This window comes from Saimiri boliviensis, chromosome 2 (genome assembly GCF_048565385.1).
Source record: "Saimiri boliviensis isolate mSaiBol1 chromosome 2, mSaiBol1.pri, whole genome shotgun sequence".
NCBI classification, from domain to species: Eukaryota; Metazoa; Chordata; class Mammalia; order Primates; family Cebidae; genus Saimiri; species Saimiri boliviensis.
Genome location: NC_133450.1, coordinates 155,599,486 through 155,617,117, shown reverse-complemented (window position 1 = coordinate 155,617,117; position 17,632 = coordinate 155,599,486). Strand labels below are relative to the sequence as shown.

At 39.3% G+C, this 17,632-nt stretch overlaps 1 long non-coding RNA gene across 3 annotated transcripts in view; it reads right to left on the bottom strand.

Moving 5' to 3' along the window:
* LOC141582831 (uncharacterized) overlaps positions 1 to 17,632 on the bottom strand; it is a 541,347-nt gene that overhangs the window by 201,358 nt on the left and 322,357 nt on the right. For 2 of the 3 annotated variants that reach the window (XR_012515747.1, XR_012515744.1), the window contains exons 3-5: positions 16,410 to 16,473; positions 12,255 to 12,345; positions 817 to 1,055 (exon numbers count right to left, since the gene is read on the bottom strand). This is a non-coding gene — a long non-coding RNA (uncharacterized LOC141582831). Of the gene's footprint in view, positions 1 to 816; positions 1,056 to 12,254; positions 12,346 to 16,409; positions 16,474 to 17,632 lie in introns of those variants that run through there. The other variant, XR_012515748.1, reaches the window with a different exon arrangement.

Here is a 17,632-nt window from a genome sequence, read left to right as displayed (position 1 = left end):
TAATAGACTGGATAAAGATAATACATACACCAGGGAATACTACATAGTCATAAAAAACAATGAGATCTTGTCCTTTGCAGGGACATAGATGGAGCAGGAGGTGATTATCCTCAGCAAACTAACACATGAACAGAAAACCAAATACTGAATGTTCTTACTCGTAAGTAGGAGCTAAACGATTAGAACACATGAACACAGAGAGAGCAACACCACATACTGGGGCCTATTGGAGGGTAGATAAAAGGAGGAGAGAGAGAATCAGGAAAAACAACTAAAGGGTACTAGGCTTAATACCTGGGAGACAAAATAATCTGTACCAGAAACCTCTACGACCCAATTTACCTGTATAACAAACCTGCACATACACAGTTTACTTGTCTAACAAACCAGTACCCCTAAACTTAAAAGTAAAAAAAGAAAAATAAAATCAGGGTTCTGCAAAGCATGCCTCTTGCCCGTGTTTTGATTGTAACCAGCTCTTCTTTCCTTTAACGTTTTTTATGGTGATGCTATGCCTTGGGTATAGTTTTCCATCTCTCTGAATTTCCTTTGTCTTCATCCAGTTACTGGCTTTCTGCAGGTGGCTAACAATGGAATTTCTTCTGTTGTGATTTTTATTATTACGGTTTATTTTTAGTTTGTTTTATCAGTCTTTCCTAGACCTCAATGGGCCAAAAGCCAAGATAACCACTTTCTAGGACAGGCGTCCCCAAACTTTTTACACAGGGGGCCAGTTCACTGTCCCTCAGACCGTTGCAGGGCCGCCACATACTGTGCTCCTCTCACTGACCACCAATGAAAGAGGTGCTGCTTCCTGAAGTGCGTTGGGGGGCCGGATAAATGGCCTCAGGGGGCCGCATGCGGCCCGCGGGCCGTAGTTTGGGGATGCCTGTTCTAGGAGAACCCTGATGGGGAAAAGTTGGTTTGGGATGTATCAGTCAGGTGAGACACAAAGAGGTAAGACAAAAATGCATGAAACAGAATAAATGTACTTACAGATCTGAGAGAGGTCAGGGGTACCGACAGGAGGCCAGTGAGAAGCCGTGGAAGACAGCCTGCAGGTAAGTACGGAGAGAGAAAAAGAGGACCCGAGAACCTCTTAACAAAGGCATTTGGACCTACGCCCTTATTAAGGTCCAGGGGCAATATCCCTTAGGCTTTCCCTCAAGGGTTGTGTATTAGCTAGTTTACAGAAACACGTGGTAGGGGTGAATTTATTTACACGACTCTGGTGTTGATCATTAGGGATTTTTGTGGTCAGCAGCTGTGAGGTATGTTAGGCGTTTTAGTCAGTGGGATGAGGAAAATGTGGGGTATATCACAAACAAATGCAGAGAGGGGAAATTTTCACTAGTCCAAAGGTACTACTGGGTTTCAAAAACTCATGTTAGGCCTAGAAGTGAATGCTGATGCAGTAGCTATAGTAAAAAAAAAAAAAAAAAAAAAAAAAAAAAAAAAAAAATGTGACACCATCTTACGTAGGTACTAAATTTTGAAGTCAAGGCAAAAGAAAAGTAACAAGCAGGATATCCAATTGTTATTGAAAAAGTTTTTAGAAAGGGGTCACATGGCAAGTCAATGCATAGTTTCTCAGTAAATCCATCACAGTTATCTTTGGAAAATAAATTACCATTTATTTAGTTGAGCTGCAGTCATAGCATGCGGCTTGCACTCTGGGGTCATTTTATTTAAACACATATGTCTGTTTATTTCATCACTAGAATTACTTTGAGTGAAGCAAGATGATCTCACTAAGAAAGTTACATAGGAATGGAGATCACCTGAGGTTGAAGAGATTGGCCTCCCATCTCAAGTTAATTGAGTAGAATGGCATTGGAATTACCTGTGTTTTCTTGTTCTTTTGCTTCTTCTCTGTCTTTTCACATTTTGGACAGCATTCAGAGTTGAGTTTACATACATTAAATGTATTGGTGATGCAGGGCTACTACATCAAGATATAAAGAGTATACTCTATAGTCCCTTAAGTGTGGCCCCAAATCTAGACTTCATGGATAACCAGTGTTTCCTTTGCCCTTTTCTGTGGGACAATTGACCAGAGGATGGGAGAATTTCAGCAGAATGCCAGGACACTATGTCTAGGACTTCCAGGCAGACCACTGTACCAGTTTCCTTTTCTCATACTTAGGAACAAGGGCAAACGACATCATCATCTGATGTCTAAATCCTGTATCTCAATGTGGCATGATTTAGAAACCCACTCTCTCCATTTCATCATCCATGAAGCAGAGATAGCGGGAGACAAATTGGTAATGATTCATTTTGGTTAGAAATAAAGACATTCATTTTATGGGCATGTGTTGGGCTTATTTCTTTTTCTTCCAAACTTTGGGGTCTTTAAAACATTAGCAGGTTTTTGGAAAGTCCTATTCCCTTCTAATTTGTAAAGCTTTCTGTCCTTTGAGGGCAATTTAATCCATGTGTTTCCTATTGGCTTTCTCTTAAAACATGGGTGGTTTTTTTTTTCCCCTCAGAAGTATACAGTATCCACGAGTCCTTAAAATAGGCTTCCAAGAAAAATTTCTCGTTTTGTTTTTCCTTTTTGAGACCTGAAATTATTGTTTGCCAAATATAAATTAACTCAAACACCAAAAGGTTTGGGTTTAGGTTGAAACTTCGCCTCCATGAATTGTGAATAAGTTTTAGACTTGGCACAACCTAGCCTACAGTTTGTCCCTGTGGCCATTGGCTAAAGAAGATAATCTCTTGTGTTTTAAATACAATGAAAAAGTTAAACAAATGCAGCTAATAATAAAACATTGGATGTTATCATATGGCAAAGGGAAAAATCCAAACTCTTTCTCATAAGTTTTAGATCAACCATGCATATTATTTAAGAAGCTCACAGCCTACTTGCTTTATTCCCAGAAACAAAATACTAGAATTTCAGAGGGTTTGGTTAAGTCCTTTGTCAAATGTTCATGATCATAAAACTCCAGAAAATGGAAGTGGAAGAGGTACAAGTTCATCAGACCCAATGCCATTCTGTGAGATAGTATTATGATTCTTACATTGACTCTATCACCCTGCTTGATTTTCTGGGAATTCAGCAATACAATTATGCAGAGGGGCAATTTTTTCAGTATTTTTTCTGCAGTCTCAGGCAAAATATACAGTTTTATGGTTGTACCTTAAGAATTATTTGGTTGTGACCACGATCATCATCCATTCTTCCCACCAAACAAGACTTGCTGTCCCCAAAGCAACATTGAAAGTGAAACTAAGTCAAGCTAAGTCATTAGAGGTGACTGTGCCAATTTCCCATCGTTACAATGCCCCTGAATCTACCATTCCTGCCACTTCAAAGCCCTTAATCACATCTGGTAAATACAGATGCCAACCCTAGAGGGATGAAAAATGGGCATATCATTTTCTTTGATACTTCAGGTACCCAGCAGATGAGGGCCTTCTTCTGAGGACCCTATGAGTCAGCCCGCTCACTGCCTAGTAATAGAAAACCAGCATCTCTCCTCAAATAGCAACTCTCACTCCTCTTTGTTTCCCTTCACTTACTCTTCATCCTGTGATTAATCACATTCAGCTATCTGACATTTCTTCAAATGCCCCGTGTGTTTTTAACACTTCACACATTTGCTTCTGCCACTTCCGTAGCCTGGAACACCTTTCTCCCTGCCTCTCTATTTAATTCCTACTCATCCTCAAGTCCCACTTAGATGCTGCTTTCTTTACAATCAAGCAACACAGCCCTAGTCAGAATTCTTCACTCCCTGCTCTTCTCTTGAATACCATTGTGTCTAATATCATTATTAGTAGTACTTGTAGTCTAATTAGTGCCATACTTGGAACTTTGTACATCTACCTCCTCCAATAAAATGTTAATTCCTCAAATGTATTATTCATCTAAGCATGTCTAGCAACTGATATTTAAAATGTTTTCAGTATTTAGTTGAATTAATGCTCAATAGCATAAACCATGTATTATACTAAATCGCATACCATAACATAGTAACAAATATAATTCTTGACCATGAGCAGCAACATTCCAAACTGCATTATACAAACATCCACATTTAAGTGCTTTGTTATCTTAGACAAGGTTGACAATCTTTCTTCTGTAAAAAGCCAGAGTGTAAATATTTCAGGCCTTTTGCAGGCCACATATAGTCTCTGTCACATATTTTTCTTTAAAATCTTTTTAAAATGTGCAAACTATTTCTAGCTTGCAGATTATGCAAAAATAAGCCAGGAGCCAGATTTGGCCTGGGGCCATAGTCTCTGCCCCTGTTCAATAAACTTTCTGTGATGATGGAAAGTTTCTCCACACTATCCAATATGGTAGCCACTAGCCATATATTGCTACTGAGCACATAAAATATGGCTTGTATAATCAAGATATTAAATTCATAATTTTCTTTCATTTTAATTAATTTTAATTTAAATAGTTTTACGTGGCTATTAGCTCACCTACATGAGCAGATCATTTAGACATTATTTGAACTACCAATCCCCCTGGAATAAATATGATTTTGGAAGTCAGCAGTCATCTACTAGCAAATGTAACTGTGATGATGTGTTTCTATACTCAACATGACAGGAAAAAAAACTCCCCAAAAATGTCTAGATGTTATTTTTTAAAAAAGTCTTTCTAGTTGTGTGCATTTAGAACAAGGGAAAGATTTTCAGATCTGGTGGCTGCATGAAGTTACTTCAGTTGAGGGGATTCAGAAAGTCAAGGTTATTTCTTGCCATCTACAAGGAGCCCCCAACCTGATAAACTTAAACAAACAAAGAAAAATCCTTTTAATTTTTAATTTACATGCTGAGAAATCTGCTTCCAATTCCCTAAAGGCCTTTAAGTACCCCTGCTACCTCACCACCTTTCCTAAGAATATACTACCCTTCAAAATTATGAGGGCCTAGTCTTTTAGGAATCCCTAGGTTCAGGTGCTCAGTGAGATGCATGCATTTTCCTTCCACTTAGTTAAAGGTATTGGCCATGGTGTTAGCATAATGGGGAACCAGACAATGATAAATTGCACAAGAATGGGGGCAGGCAAAACAAGAAGACATGGACAGAAAGTGAGAAAGCAACAGATCAAGGGAGTTGAGGGTCTTCTTGGTCAAAGAACCATGGAAGAGGGATATCAGAGCAAGTCAGCTGAAAGCAATGTATGGACTGAATGAAATTTGAAATTGAGATGTTAGAATTGGAGCAGTCACCAGTGTTGATAAGGTCCAAGATGAAACTTGACTGGGGTGGGATATAAAATAAACAGTATGTTGTTGGTTATAAGGAAGTAAGGGAATGAGAAGCCAAGTGTTAGATAGGTCATCAGCTGGAGATGCTGAAGTCACAAAAAATGGCAATAGATCTAGGGTCAGGATCCAAAGTTGTCAGGGAGCTGAGAGTGAGCTGGGGTGGCATAACCCACTGGTAAATAGATAATAGTAATAATAAGAGATAGGAGGTGGCATAGAGAGTTGGCATCACGCTACCTGCTCCCAGCTCCATTTATATTTACAGCTATTTTCTGGGTGAAAGCTGATGTCAGAAAATAGGCTTGATTTGTGCTGAGACCTCTGTCAGTGAATAGACCCTGCCTTAACCTGCCTGTCCTGTATTAGGGCCACTTCCCATTTCAGGCCTCAAATACAAAAGGGCTCGTTAGCACATCCAATTTTTGCCCAGTCCACCAAACATATCATGAGGGTATTCCAGAGTTGTAGACTCCAATCCTTTTGAAAGAGACACCAGTAAGGACCTGTCGTAGTGACAGTTCACTAAAGATATACAACTAATTGTGTGTGTGTGTGTGTGTGTGTGTGTGTGTGTGTGTAGAGAGAGAGAGAGGGAGAGAAAGAGACAGAGACAAAAAAGAGAATGACAGAGAGAGAACAATTTATTTCAAGGAATTGGGTCACATGATTGCGGAGGCTGGCAAGTTCGAAATCTGCAGAGTAGTTAGGTAGGCTAGAAACCTAAGGAAGAGTTGATGTTGCAGCTGGAGTCTGAAGCCAGACTGGAATTTCTTCTTTCTCAGGGGAGGTCAATTAGTTTTTTTTCTTAAGACCTTCAACTGATTGGAGGGTAATCTGCTTTATTCAAAGTCTACTGATTTAAATGTTAATCTCATCTAAAAATACATCTTCCCGACAACTTGGAAGGCTGGGAGTAGGAAACTGATGTAAGTTATGCAAGATTTTAATTAAAATATAAATGCTTCCAACAAACTATGTTTGCTAACTCAGAAGATACCATCTCTTGCAACACTGGCCTAACTCTTGCATGTGGATATAAAGGGACATTCTGTAGGGCTTGCTAGCCTCATCTTCTTATGAAGTCACCATTTCTACACTTTCCCCGCTTTTATTCTCAAGGGAATTCTATTTTCTCATTACTTGGGTTCCTTTATGGATTTATCTCATGAAAAATTAGTTTATTTTTGCCTTCTTAGAATATGCTTACTCAAGAGACACAGGCAGGTAATTTACATATTGCTATAGAAGAGTCTTAATGCAATACTTGTGAATTCAAAGTCTCTCACACCTGTCTTTGTTTTCAGAAAGTCTCTCTGTTAATCTCTCGGTGCAGAGATACCAGCCAGTCGTAGAGTTGAGCACTACTTTATTCATTGATAACTAACTTTGTTACACTACACAGACTTCTGCACCATAGACATAGATAATGCCAATTATATATATTCACTGCACATCAAGCTACCTAGAAATCTATTATATATTTTGGAACTTTATTGGCCATAGGTTATGACTATTGCTTTGGCAGAAACCTACTACAATACAGAGTGCCTGGCATCTAGTAGCATATTTTATTCTTGCTGTTGGAATGAATACTTGACAACAAATTCCTGGACAGTGATACTTTGGTCTAAGAACTGTGAGATGTCTGCTGTCTAAATCACAATGGAGTTATTTAAAAATGAGAAATATATTGTCTGACTCCTATATTTATTAAAGTGTTTTCAGTGGAACCTTTAAAGAACTCCAAGGGGAAAAAGGGGCCATCCTTTTCTGTCCCAGGAAGCGTTCCATTAATGTTCCTCATCTAACTCAACATGTGTTGAGGAATTTCTCATCTTACATGATTACACAGAAATTTGGAGCCAATTGACCGCCAGAGCAGAATGCTTTAGGAAGAAATAGTCTATCTTTGATTGACAGAGCAAGCCCAACAGGGACCATAAGAGTGAACAGCATATACACACCGTGTGGAAAAAGGAAGAAAATGATACATTTGGGACTCATTGTCTGATAATAACAGGAAGCCAGAGTGGCCATGGGAGTGTGAGGACAAAGTCAAGTTCAAGCGAACTTCAAAAATATAAGGATAAAAAACTGGTTCGATGCATTGGACAGGCAGTAAAATTCTTTTTATCCCACATCCTGCAGAGCATCCTAGTTAAAAAACAATCTAAATGTCTACCAGGCTCTCGTCCTAGAAAAAGTCACTTTGCCAAGGTTTACCTTATTCCCCCAGGCTTGCGTTTCTTTCTGTTTGTCTCTAAAAGTTGCAGCTTCAGTTAGAGCCATGCTTTTGTTTGAACAAATTATAATTGATGTGTATTTTCAGATTTTCTTGTGTTGAAATGTTTAATGCCACTAGGAACTATAGAGGTCATAACTTTGGGCAATTCTCATTCACCCAATATAGTGCTCGTGAGCACCAAGAAATCAGAAAGAAGGCATTGTGTCCAAGCCAATGGCACACCTCTGATCTCCTATATTCATACCTACCTAAGGCAATTCAGACCAAAATCGAAATTTTCTCCTAGCCTTTCCTTCTTCTTTTTGTAATCTAAATGTATCAAGATAAGTACATTTAAAACCGATACTGTCATCTACAAATCGTCATTGGAAGTTGAATATAATGAGAGGAAAAGTAATTCATTTCATCACCGTTTAAGGACAAAAGAAAAAATAACTTCATCTATTTGTATATTTAACTCTTTTTCGAGTATGAAAAAATTATGAGATTTTAAAATTATATTAGCATTAGGAAAAAAATTCTTAGTATGGAAGTCTAAGGACGCGTGGAAACCCGTGGAAAGAAAGAATTTAGATGGTCTGTGAACTTGAATGAGAAAAAAAACCACATCTTAATTTTTGCTAACCTCTAGCTGAAATTCAGCATTTCATTCAACTATAAAGGGAGACTGCACATCGTAGGAGCATTGACAGTACCTGTGACAGACATCTTCATTTCATGTTACATGTGCTTCAGATATTTCAAAATACCGTTAACATTTGTCATTACTTTAAAATTATAATATTTATTAAACCCACTATCGCATTTGGTTATTTAATGCATTAATAAAGAAGCACATTTATTTCAATATCAAACAATTCTTTTTAATAACTTGATAAACATGTTTCAATATAATTAATAAGTTTTTTTTGTAAGTACGTTTTATGCATTTAGAGGCATTATGAGAAAGTAGCCATCTACACTGTCTGAAATGGAGACTTAAGGAAGTTTAAAAACAAAATTTCCAGTCTCTCAATTGTTTCATAATTTCTGTTTGAACTTTAGAGAAATATTTTCGGAAGTACTTTCTCTCCCACTAACACCAGATTAAAATATTTCCATTTCCTGTCACCATCTCTTCTCTTTCCATATCGGACAATATAGCACACTTACTTTGCCATGGTTTAACTGTTTTTCATTTTGTTCTCTAGCTATCTTTGTTCAATTTACTAAATTTATACTATATTCAAATTTAAAATAATTTTATATTTAGATTTACCAAGTATTTTCTGTTTCTGGGCTCTTTCTTTTGGTTCATCTTTTTTTGGGGCAAGATGTTATTGCAGAGTTGATTTTTAAGAAGTGCTAACGAGTGCTATATTCTTTGATTTCATGTATACTTGAGATTGACAGTTCTGTTTATATTTGAACAAGTAGATGGATGCAAGATTCCTGGTCTGCTTTTCTTTCCCTCAGAACTTTGTAGACATTTCTCCTTTGTGTTCTGCCATTGAAGATTGCTGCAGAGAAGACTAAAGCCTGATTTTTGTTCTCATTGTAGATGACCTGTTTTTCCTATTTTCTTTAAAAAAAAATTGTTACTGTTTACGTTAATTCTTTTAGCCAGAATATGTCTAGATATTTATTGTTCTGAATCAAATGTTCCTGGCACTCAATTTTTTGCTTTGCCTATGAAATGCTTCTTTCACATCAGACGATTTCTCCAGCATTATGTCTTTGAATGGTTCCGTTTTTAAAATTCTATTATTTAGGAATGTCAGTTTATACTGACTGGACTGTACTTGGCTTCTCCATATCCACTTCCCTCTAATGTTTTTCTCTCTTTACTTTTATGCTGCTTTCACTATAATTACTGCAGGTTATTCCTTTACATCATGATTTAATTATTATTCTGTGAATATTCTATTCATTAAATTTCTACATAGACTTATTATATCAAATATGGTATAGATTTTGGTTCTCAATTTGTTGTTACCTGTTCCATCACATCCAGCCATTTCTTTTCAGACATTTCAACATTTGCAAGTTTTTTCTTTTAATAGCAGGAAGCATTCTTCAATAATGTTTCCATCTAGACTGGGTTTCAGGTTCTTCACCAGTCTTAAATTTGTTATATCCTGTTTCATTAAAATTGACTCCCAGATATTAAAAAGTGAACTTCTGATTTCACGTAAATTTACCCTCCCTCCTTCCTCCAGCTCAGGCTTGACCTATGCTCAGGTGCCTATACTGAAAGGAGATGAGGGGCATTCCTTCCTTCTTTCCTTGATTCTTTCCATTCTGTCATGGGTTCCTCAGAGGAAGCAGAAAACGGCAAATGTGTAGTGCATGTTCAAACATTGGCCCTGTCATGAGACAAAGCTCTAGGTGCTTCAGAGACCCATTAGGTACCTGCACTACTGTTCCCTGACATAGATGAGGTGCTCTCAAGATACCCTCACCCCCCAGCTCCTGACCCAGATGGTCACTCTACAGTCTCTTTTTCTGAAGTCCTATTGCTCTAGAAGTTGTGCTCTTGGTTTAGTTTTCAACAAGAAAGCTAGAGCTGGTCACCTTCTGCAGCACCCACTTGGTCCCTAGGAAGCTCCACATCCTGACCACATCAAACAATAAAAGGATGCAATGCTCTGCTTTGACTTTCCCTTGCCCTCCCATCCCTGGCTGTTCTAGCCAAATTGCTGCCTTTACAATCTCACGGAAAGAGACGTGTTTTGTGTATATACAGGCAACACTAGAAATCATGCTAAGTTCTCCTAATATCTCTCTCACCATGCTTTGCTCTGGTGCCATGAGTGGGCCTACAACCTTTGCCTCCTCAGCAAACAGCCTGAAATTGAGATGCTCTCTCCCGTTCCTGCAGGCTTTTTACACTGTCATCTAAAATGTTGTCAATGATGAGTGATTGTCTTCAACCACCCACACTTGGACCTGGTTTGGGACCAGGACAGAGCATTCCTTTATCGTCTCCAACAAGAAAAAAAGAAATTAGTTCTTTCTACTAAACAAGTTGAAGCTCTCTACCTCCATGATCCCACTTCCTATTTTATTCCTCAATTAAAATAGTCTGAGAGGTGGGGCACTGGGTGGGAAGGGAGCCTTGAGCAACTGTGTAGATCTTGGCATTCTCTTTAAGAATGAAGGTACTTAGCACATACTTCCCTCTGCTGTGAGATTTAGCCTATTTTCTCAAAGTATCAGGAAAAGGCTCAGTTCAACACTTAGGACAGAAGTGGTGAAAAACTTTCTCCCCTAATATTTCTAATTGTTTAAGTAATAATGCTTAGGTTATTGGTTATGACATGGTTAATTTGTGGCACTCCACCAAGTCATGCTGTTTCAGGAGTACTTAATGGTGTTATAGAGGAAACTTCATGGCTTACATATGTCTTTCCAGCAGTAAAACCCAGTTTTACTGCACAGTCCATTGGAGAATTGCTCCTTATTAAATAACAGTGCCCCCTCCCTTTAGAGCACGTAGAGCAAAATGCAGAGGAGAAAGCAGCCTAACAAAGGCTGCTGCAGGTAACGTTGTTAGGATCAGAGAGTTTGCAGTCCCACTGGAAGAAAGCAAAACCGAAATTTGCAGAGACAATTTTTCACGAGATCTTATTAAATAATTCACTGAAGATGAACTTTGGGACATCAAAAGGAGAGACTGAAAATAAGATGCCTCATTCAAGAAGCTGCCATCCCTGGCATAGACCAATTTAACTTGTGTCTTAGCATGTTCAAGCCACTGCAACAAAATACCATAGCCTGGGTGGCTTAAACAACAGTCACTTATTTCTCACAGTTCTGGAGGCCAGGAAGTTCAAGATCAAGGTACTAGCAAGTTTGGTTTCTGGTGAAGGCCTCTTCCTGGATTGAAGATGGCTGCTTTCCCACTGTATTCTCACATAGGGGAGAGAGAAAGATCTCTGTTCTTTTCCTCTTCTCATGAGGACACTAATCCCAACACAGGGCACCTATCCTCATGACCTCATGTCAACCTAGTTACTTCCGGAAGACAGTACCTCCAAGTACCATGACATTGATCCTTAGAACTTCAACATACGTATTGTAGGAGACACACAATTCAGCCACAGCAAGCAGGGACAAGATAGAACATAAGACTACAAGTCATGAGAACTAACATGAACCCAGCAGAAGATTTTGGACTAAAACAGAGTACAACAGCTTCTCTCATCTATCACTGCGTGAGAAGAATCTGGAAATCAATAGCAGGACCACCCTGCATGTTCTTCAAGAAAGGATTATATACTCATACTAAATCAATTCTAAAGTATATGAAGTTTTTTTTTGCAGAGTGAGTTCAGTTTTTCTCTACACATTTTTTTGTTGCTATTCCGAAGTCCCAGTTAAACAATCTTTCCAGTTACTATAATAAAACTGTGTAGGATGTGTCTACTTAATCTGACCATTGCAATAAAAGTTCTGTATAATGGAAATGTAAGGATATCCCACACATTGTGTTTCTGAGTAGCAGGCTGTTCAAAAAACACAGTTCAAAAGACAACAGTCATTTGAAAATAGTTCTGCTTTCCTCTTTGAATTTCTCATATCGGTTAAAAAAGATAGACATCAAAATATTCCCCCCAAAATCAAAAAATGTTTCTTTCCCTTTTCCTGAAATAGCATAGCCACTACCTCATTTCTCAAATCTGAAAGACCCTCTTGAAAATACGTTTGTGCTGTCAGGAATAACTATCACTCACTACAAGCGTAAAGGGCATTTTAGGAACGCTAGGGGTTTATATGGCTTTTCTCCCACCTTTTACAATCCATGGGGAAATGAAGTTCCACTCCTGTTACTTTCTTCCTAAGAGTCTGCTGGTGGCTTCTGTGCCCTCTGCCACCCTTTACTGGAAGAGAGAAGGTACATATATGTGAGCACATGTCTCAATAGCAGTGACTTCACTACATTCTAAAAAGACTCCCTTTCAGCATGCTGCACTCTGGGTTCAACGTACATTACAGATTCTTAAGGAAAACTAGAAAACTGGGTGATTTATGGGTTACATGTCCCTGGGGAGATGCCAACATAATCTATGATGAGTTCTTCTGTTTGTCAAATTTTTACTTGGGAAGAGTCTGTTTTCAATAAATGCAAAGGCAACTTTAAATGCTGAAAACCAAATGGTAAGGAGGATGGACAAAACGTAATTGTATTAGTTTTGTCAACAACGCCATGGGCATGATAGGATGAGATTAGACTCTATTAGTCTAACGACACACCTACCACGACTTGGCCTATGCTCTTACCTCCCCTGGAACAGGAAAGCACAGTAGTTAAGAGCATGGACCTGGAGTCAGATACTTCACAGGGTTATTATGAGCTTTAAGTAAATAAAATATATGTGAAAGACTTAAAAATACTGCCAGAAGGGCGTGGGGTATATGAGAATTCCCTGCACTATCTTCACAGTTTTTATTGTGTATCTAAAACTGTTCTGAAAGTTAAAAAAGAAAAAGACTGCAAAGCAAATGGTAACCATACATGTTACTTACTATCTATTATAATTACATTGTCTCCAATAAAAGGTTTCTTATAGGTATCCTCACCTCACTGATAAGGAAAGTGAGGTCAGAGAGGAAAAGATTACTCTCAGTTATATGCAGATAGAAAACATTGGGCCAAGATTCAATTATACAATTGATCAAAGGAAGGAAAGAACAGAGAGAGGGAGAGAAGAAGGAAAGGAGAAAGGAAGGAGGGGGAAAGGGAGGGAGATAGAGGGAAGGAGAAGAGGCATGAAGGGAAGAAGGGTGTAGGGAGGGAATAAATCACTGTTTCTCATATTACACCCCTCTGTCTCCTTTTCCCTGTATAATTTGCTAGCTGTGTGGCCTTGGATGAACTGTGTGAACTCTCTGAGCTTCAGTTCTATGATCAATATAATAAGGAAAGTGTTGTCCCTCCCGACCACACAAGATTTATGGGAGGCTTAAATGAGCTAATGTAGGTAAACATGCTTTGTGAGCAATGCTGAGTTGGATAAATAAAGGGAAGCTTAGTATCACAAATGTTTCCCATTTTTTACAGCTTATAAAAATACGTGCCACAGTTCACTCAAACGTCAGCTCTCAGCGCCTCAAGATTTGTCATTCATTTATTTGACACAGTTGCTGAACTCCTCTGGGGTTCCAAAGGCTGTAGCTGGCATTGAGTAGGCACAGATAAGAAAGTCAGCCCCACCTTGGAAACTTCATGGTCCTATGGAGACGAGATGATTGATCATGGATAAATACAACATGGTGCAAGGCATAACACAGTGGAAAGCCACCTGTGCTCTTCAGGGTAATTCACTCTAGCCCTGGGGGTATCAGGAAGGCTTCATGAAGGAAAAAATGTCTTACCCAGGGTCCTGAGGGATGAGTAGGAGTTTGTACCTTCTTCTCCCCTGTCAGTTGACCTGAGTTACTGCCCAGCGGTCAGCTGTTAGGCGCTGCTGAGCAACAGCTCCAGGGTTTCCCATGATTTAGGTGGGTCATATGAGGACAACATGATTCTAGATAGTGTCCAAATACCTCATTTCTTAACATTTACATTGTCCAGAAATTATTTTCCATCCACTCCCACTCCAATCCGAGAAGACCGTCTCTTCACACCAAAGTGCCTGCTAATTAAAGACAGGAGATTTTTCCCCTGCTGATTCTGGGAAGCCCGATTTTATTTCCTGTTCTGACAAATTTCAGGGTAAAAATCTACTCCCCCTTTAGAGACATCTTGCAAACACACAGTGTTCTTGTAAAGAGGAGGCTGCTTGTGCTCCCACTCAGTATAATAATTGTTAGACAAACATTTGCGTTTTGCATTCCCATTGTTGTGGTTTGTGTGAATTGCAGACAGACACCAGGTTGCTGACCTCCCAGCCTGCCACAGAAGCCTGCCATTTATTTCCCTGGTGCTGCTCTAATTTGCAAAGGAAATGGCAGAAATGCAACCAAGAGGAAGAATGCATGAGGGTGCATGACATGACCTGGCTAGAAAGACGTGCACCCCACCAAATTGAACTTTGAGCTTCATTAAATGCATGTTTCATTTTAATTGGTAAATGCGCAAATAACCGGCTGCTGGTGAGACAACAGCATTGAGTAGCAGCAAGAACATGAGCTCTGAAATTAAACAGGGCTGGATTCAAATTCGCACTACTTCACTTTCAAGCTGTGAAGTCTTGTTACTAAACTCAGAGTTTCTGTTTTCCTCTTGGAAACTGAAATAAAATGAACAGTGTTGTCTCTTATGATTGCCAAGGGCCCCTCAAATTCTAATAATCCAAGATTATATTAATGGTGCTAATTTAAGGAGCAAATATTTAACAATTCTTCAAATAATTTGTGAGCCTTCCCTGTATTTCAGGCCCCATGCTGAAAGCTGGGGCAAACAGAGTAAGAAAGAAAACCTTACTCCTGTCCTCAAATAGATGATGCTCAGCATGGCCTTTAATGGAAGTAATGAGCACTCAAAGGCTAAGAGACAACAAGAGTGTTAGTAGCAAGTACCAGGAGGCTGGTCCGAGAAGGAGGAAGGAGGGAGTCACACCTTGAGAAAGGAGTTGAAATAAAATGGTCAGAGAGAAGAGAGAAAGAGCATCTCAGGCATGGGGGCAGGGGGCACGGAGGAACAATTCTATCTCCAACGTGTGTACTAGGAGGCTTCGGGCTAGAAAACTGAGACACACGATCTGATATATTTTTGTGCCATTTCTGGACACAAGAAGACGGTAAGGTATCAGCTGATTTCCTATAACTTCCTGATTGACAAATCCAATAGCTACAACTTAAATCCCTTTGGCCTTTGACTTCCATGAAGCACTTTAACGTTCCTAAGTAGCCTACTCTGTGGAATTCTGATTTCTTGGTCTATGCAGGGTCAGGGGCCTCCTGAGTCACTAGCTTCTTCCTCTCAGTCTTTTCTGCTTCCTCCCCTTCCTCTGCCTAGCCTGGACTGTGCAAGGTTCCTGTGAAGTCTGTTCTAGTTCTGTTATCTTTCTCCTTCTACTCACCTTTCCCTGGAAAGTTCTTCCACTCACAACTTCAATTTCTGCCCCAAGGCCAATGACCCCTGAATGAATACATCTACTCAGGCCAGCTACCTTGAGCCTCAAAGCCTATGGATGGGACATCTCTACCCGGTGTTCCAGATGCTCCTCAGGCCTAGAGTGCCCAAAGCTAAACTATGACCCCCTCCTCCCTAGCCTGCTTTTCTTCCAGTGTTCCTTCCAGTGTTTCCCCCATGTTGTGTCTACACCAAGCTGAAGCACAAAGCACAGGCTTCTTCTGCTGCCTTCAAGGCGTGTTATCCAAGAGCATGTCCTGATAAGGAAAATACCCTAAACAGCTTTATCCTCTTATTAGGTTTTTTGTTTTCTGTTTTTTGTTGTTGCTGTTTTGCTTTTTTTTTTTTTTTTTTTTTTTTTTTTTTGAGATAGAGGCTCACTCTGTCACCCAGGCTGGAGTGCAGCGGCATGATCTCAGCTCCCTGCAACCTCCGACTACCAGGTTCAAAGGATTCTCCTGCCTCAGCCTTCCTAGTAGCTGGGACTACAGGCACCTGTCACCACGCCCAGCTAGTTTTGTTTGTTTGTTTGTTTTGTTTGTATTTTTAGTAGAGACAGGGTTTCACCATATTGGCTAGGCTGGTCTCGAAATCCTGACCTTTTGATCCACCCACCACGGCTTCCCAAAGTGCTGTGATTACATGCGTGAGCCACTGCGCCCAGCCTGGGTTTTTCTGTTTGTTTCTGCTGTTTGCAGCACTCAAGAGACCCCAAAATACATACACACCTCAATCTTTTCTGCATTTCTACTGGTCTCTGAACCAGTAGAATGTTTGCAAATTAACCAAAGCATTTCACCGGATATGCAAGAGGACCCCCTAGTGGTTAAGAGGATCACAGACTTTCCACTTCTCTTCCCATCATACCTGTGAGTCTCCAACTCTCAACCTCATTCTCTGCACGTGTAAATTACAGACAATCCCGAAATATCTGTGGAATAAATAAGAAAGTGTAAAGTGAATTTGAAAACTGCAGTTTTTAAAGTATGCATATAAGAGAACTTGTAGAAAAAGCACTTTTAAGAAGCAGGTCAGCTGGGAAATTGCCCTGTTTCTATAGGGGGAACTAAATCATCACTAGATAAATAATGCACTAGAGAGAAAAATGTAGATTTATCAGAGCCCCTCTCAGGAAAAGTACTATATGTGGTTAGGAGCTTTTATAACCTCTTTGAAGAGAAAAGGTAAGACCCTTCAAGGGACGTGTGTCAGGTGACCACAAATGGTTGCTATTACCACCTACTTTATATTAGGAGTGAACAGTAACACTAGCATGTTATGTTTTCTGGGTTCAAGTAAGGTGCTGTGGCAGGATATTATTATTTAATAAAATCAAATGTATTATAAATTAAAATACATTATCTTATTGAATGCATGTGCTTGTGTTATGCTGTTTTAAAGGCCTGGATGAGAGGGGTTGGGCTAGCATATGATATACTGTTTAGAGTTGATTATTGTGCAGAGCGTGGTCAACAATGATATTGTATAAAATTTCTTTCTGTTGTGCTAATTTCAGGCCTCCCAGAAGTTTGCTGTTTCTTAACCAGGCTCTCTAAGAGGGAAGTTTATAGATGATTTGATGGGATTGAAGGTATTCTCCCTCCCCCATCACCCATAGTTTCAACCCATTTCTTCTACAGCACGTCACAATACCTACATATGCTTGGATAACTGTTTGTTTGAATTCAATAAATACTTCACACATGTTAATGGGATTTTTCCAACAGTCTGAGCCCCATGACACAATTTGATTTCTTCTCCCCACCCTACCCCAACCCCATTTTAAGCAACCCATGAAACGCTTGCCACTTCCCTATATTTGCATGGACCTTCGATTATAGCTTGAGCACATTCATGCTTCTAGGCCCTCCAATAGGTATATAATTGTGTTATGCTGTACAATGTCATCCAAGGAATTTCTCAACTTATTTATGCAAACTCTGTATGCACAATACTGTTTTTGACAAAATTTATTCCCCAAAATGGTCTAACAAATTATGTAGGCTCCATCTCTAAAAGCAATAATATTAAATATGTTACAACGGATTTTTTTTTCATTCTAAATTTAAAAAGTAATAATATTAAGTATG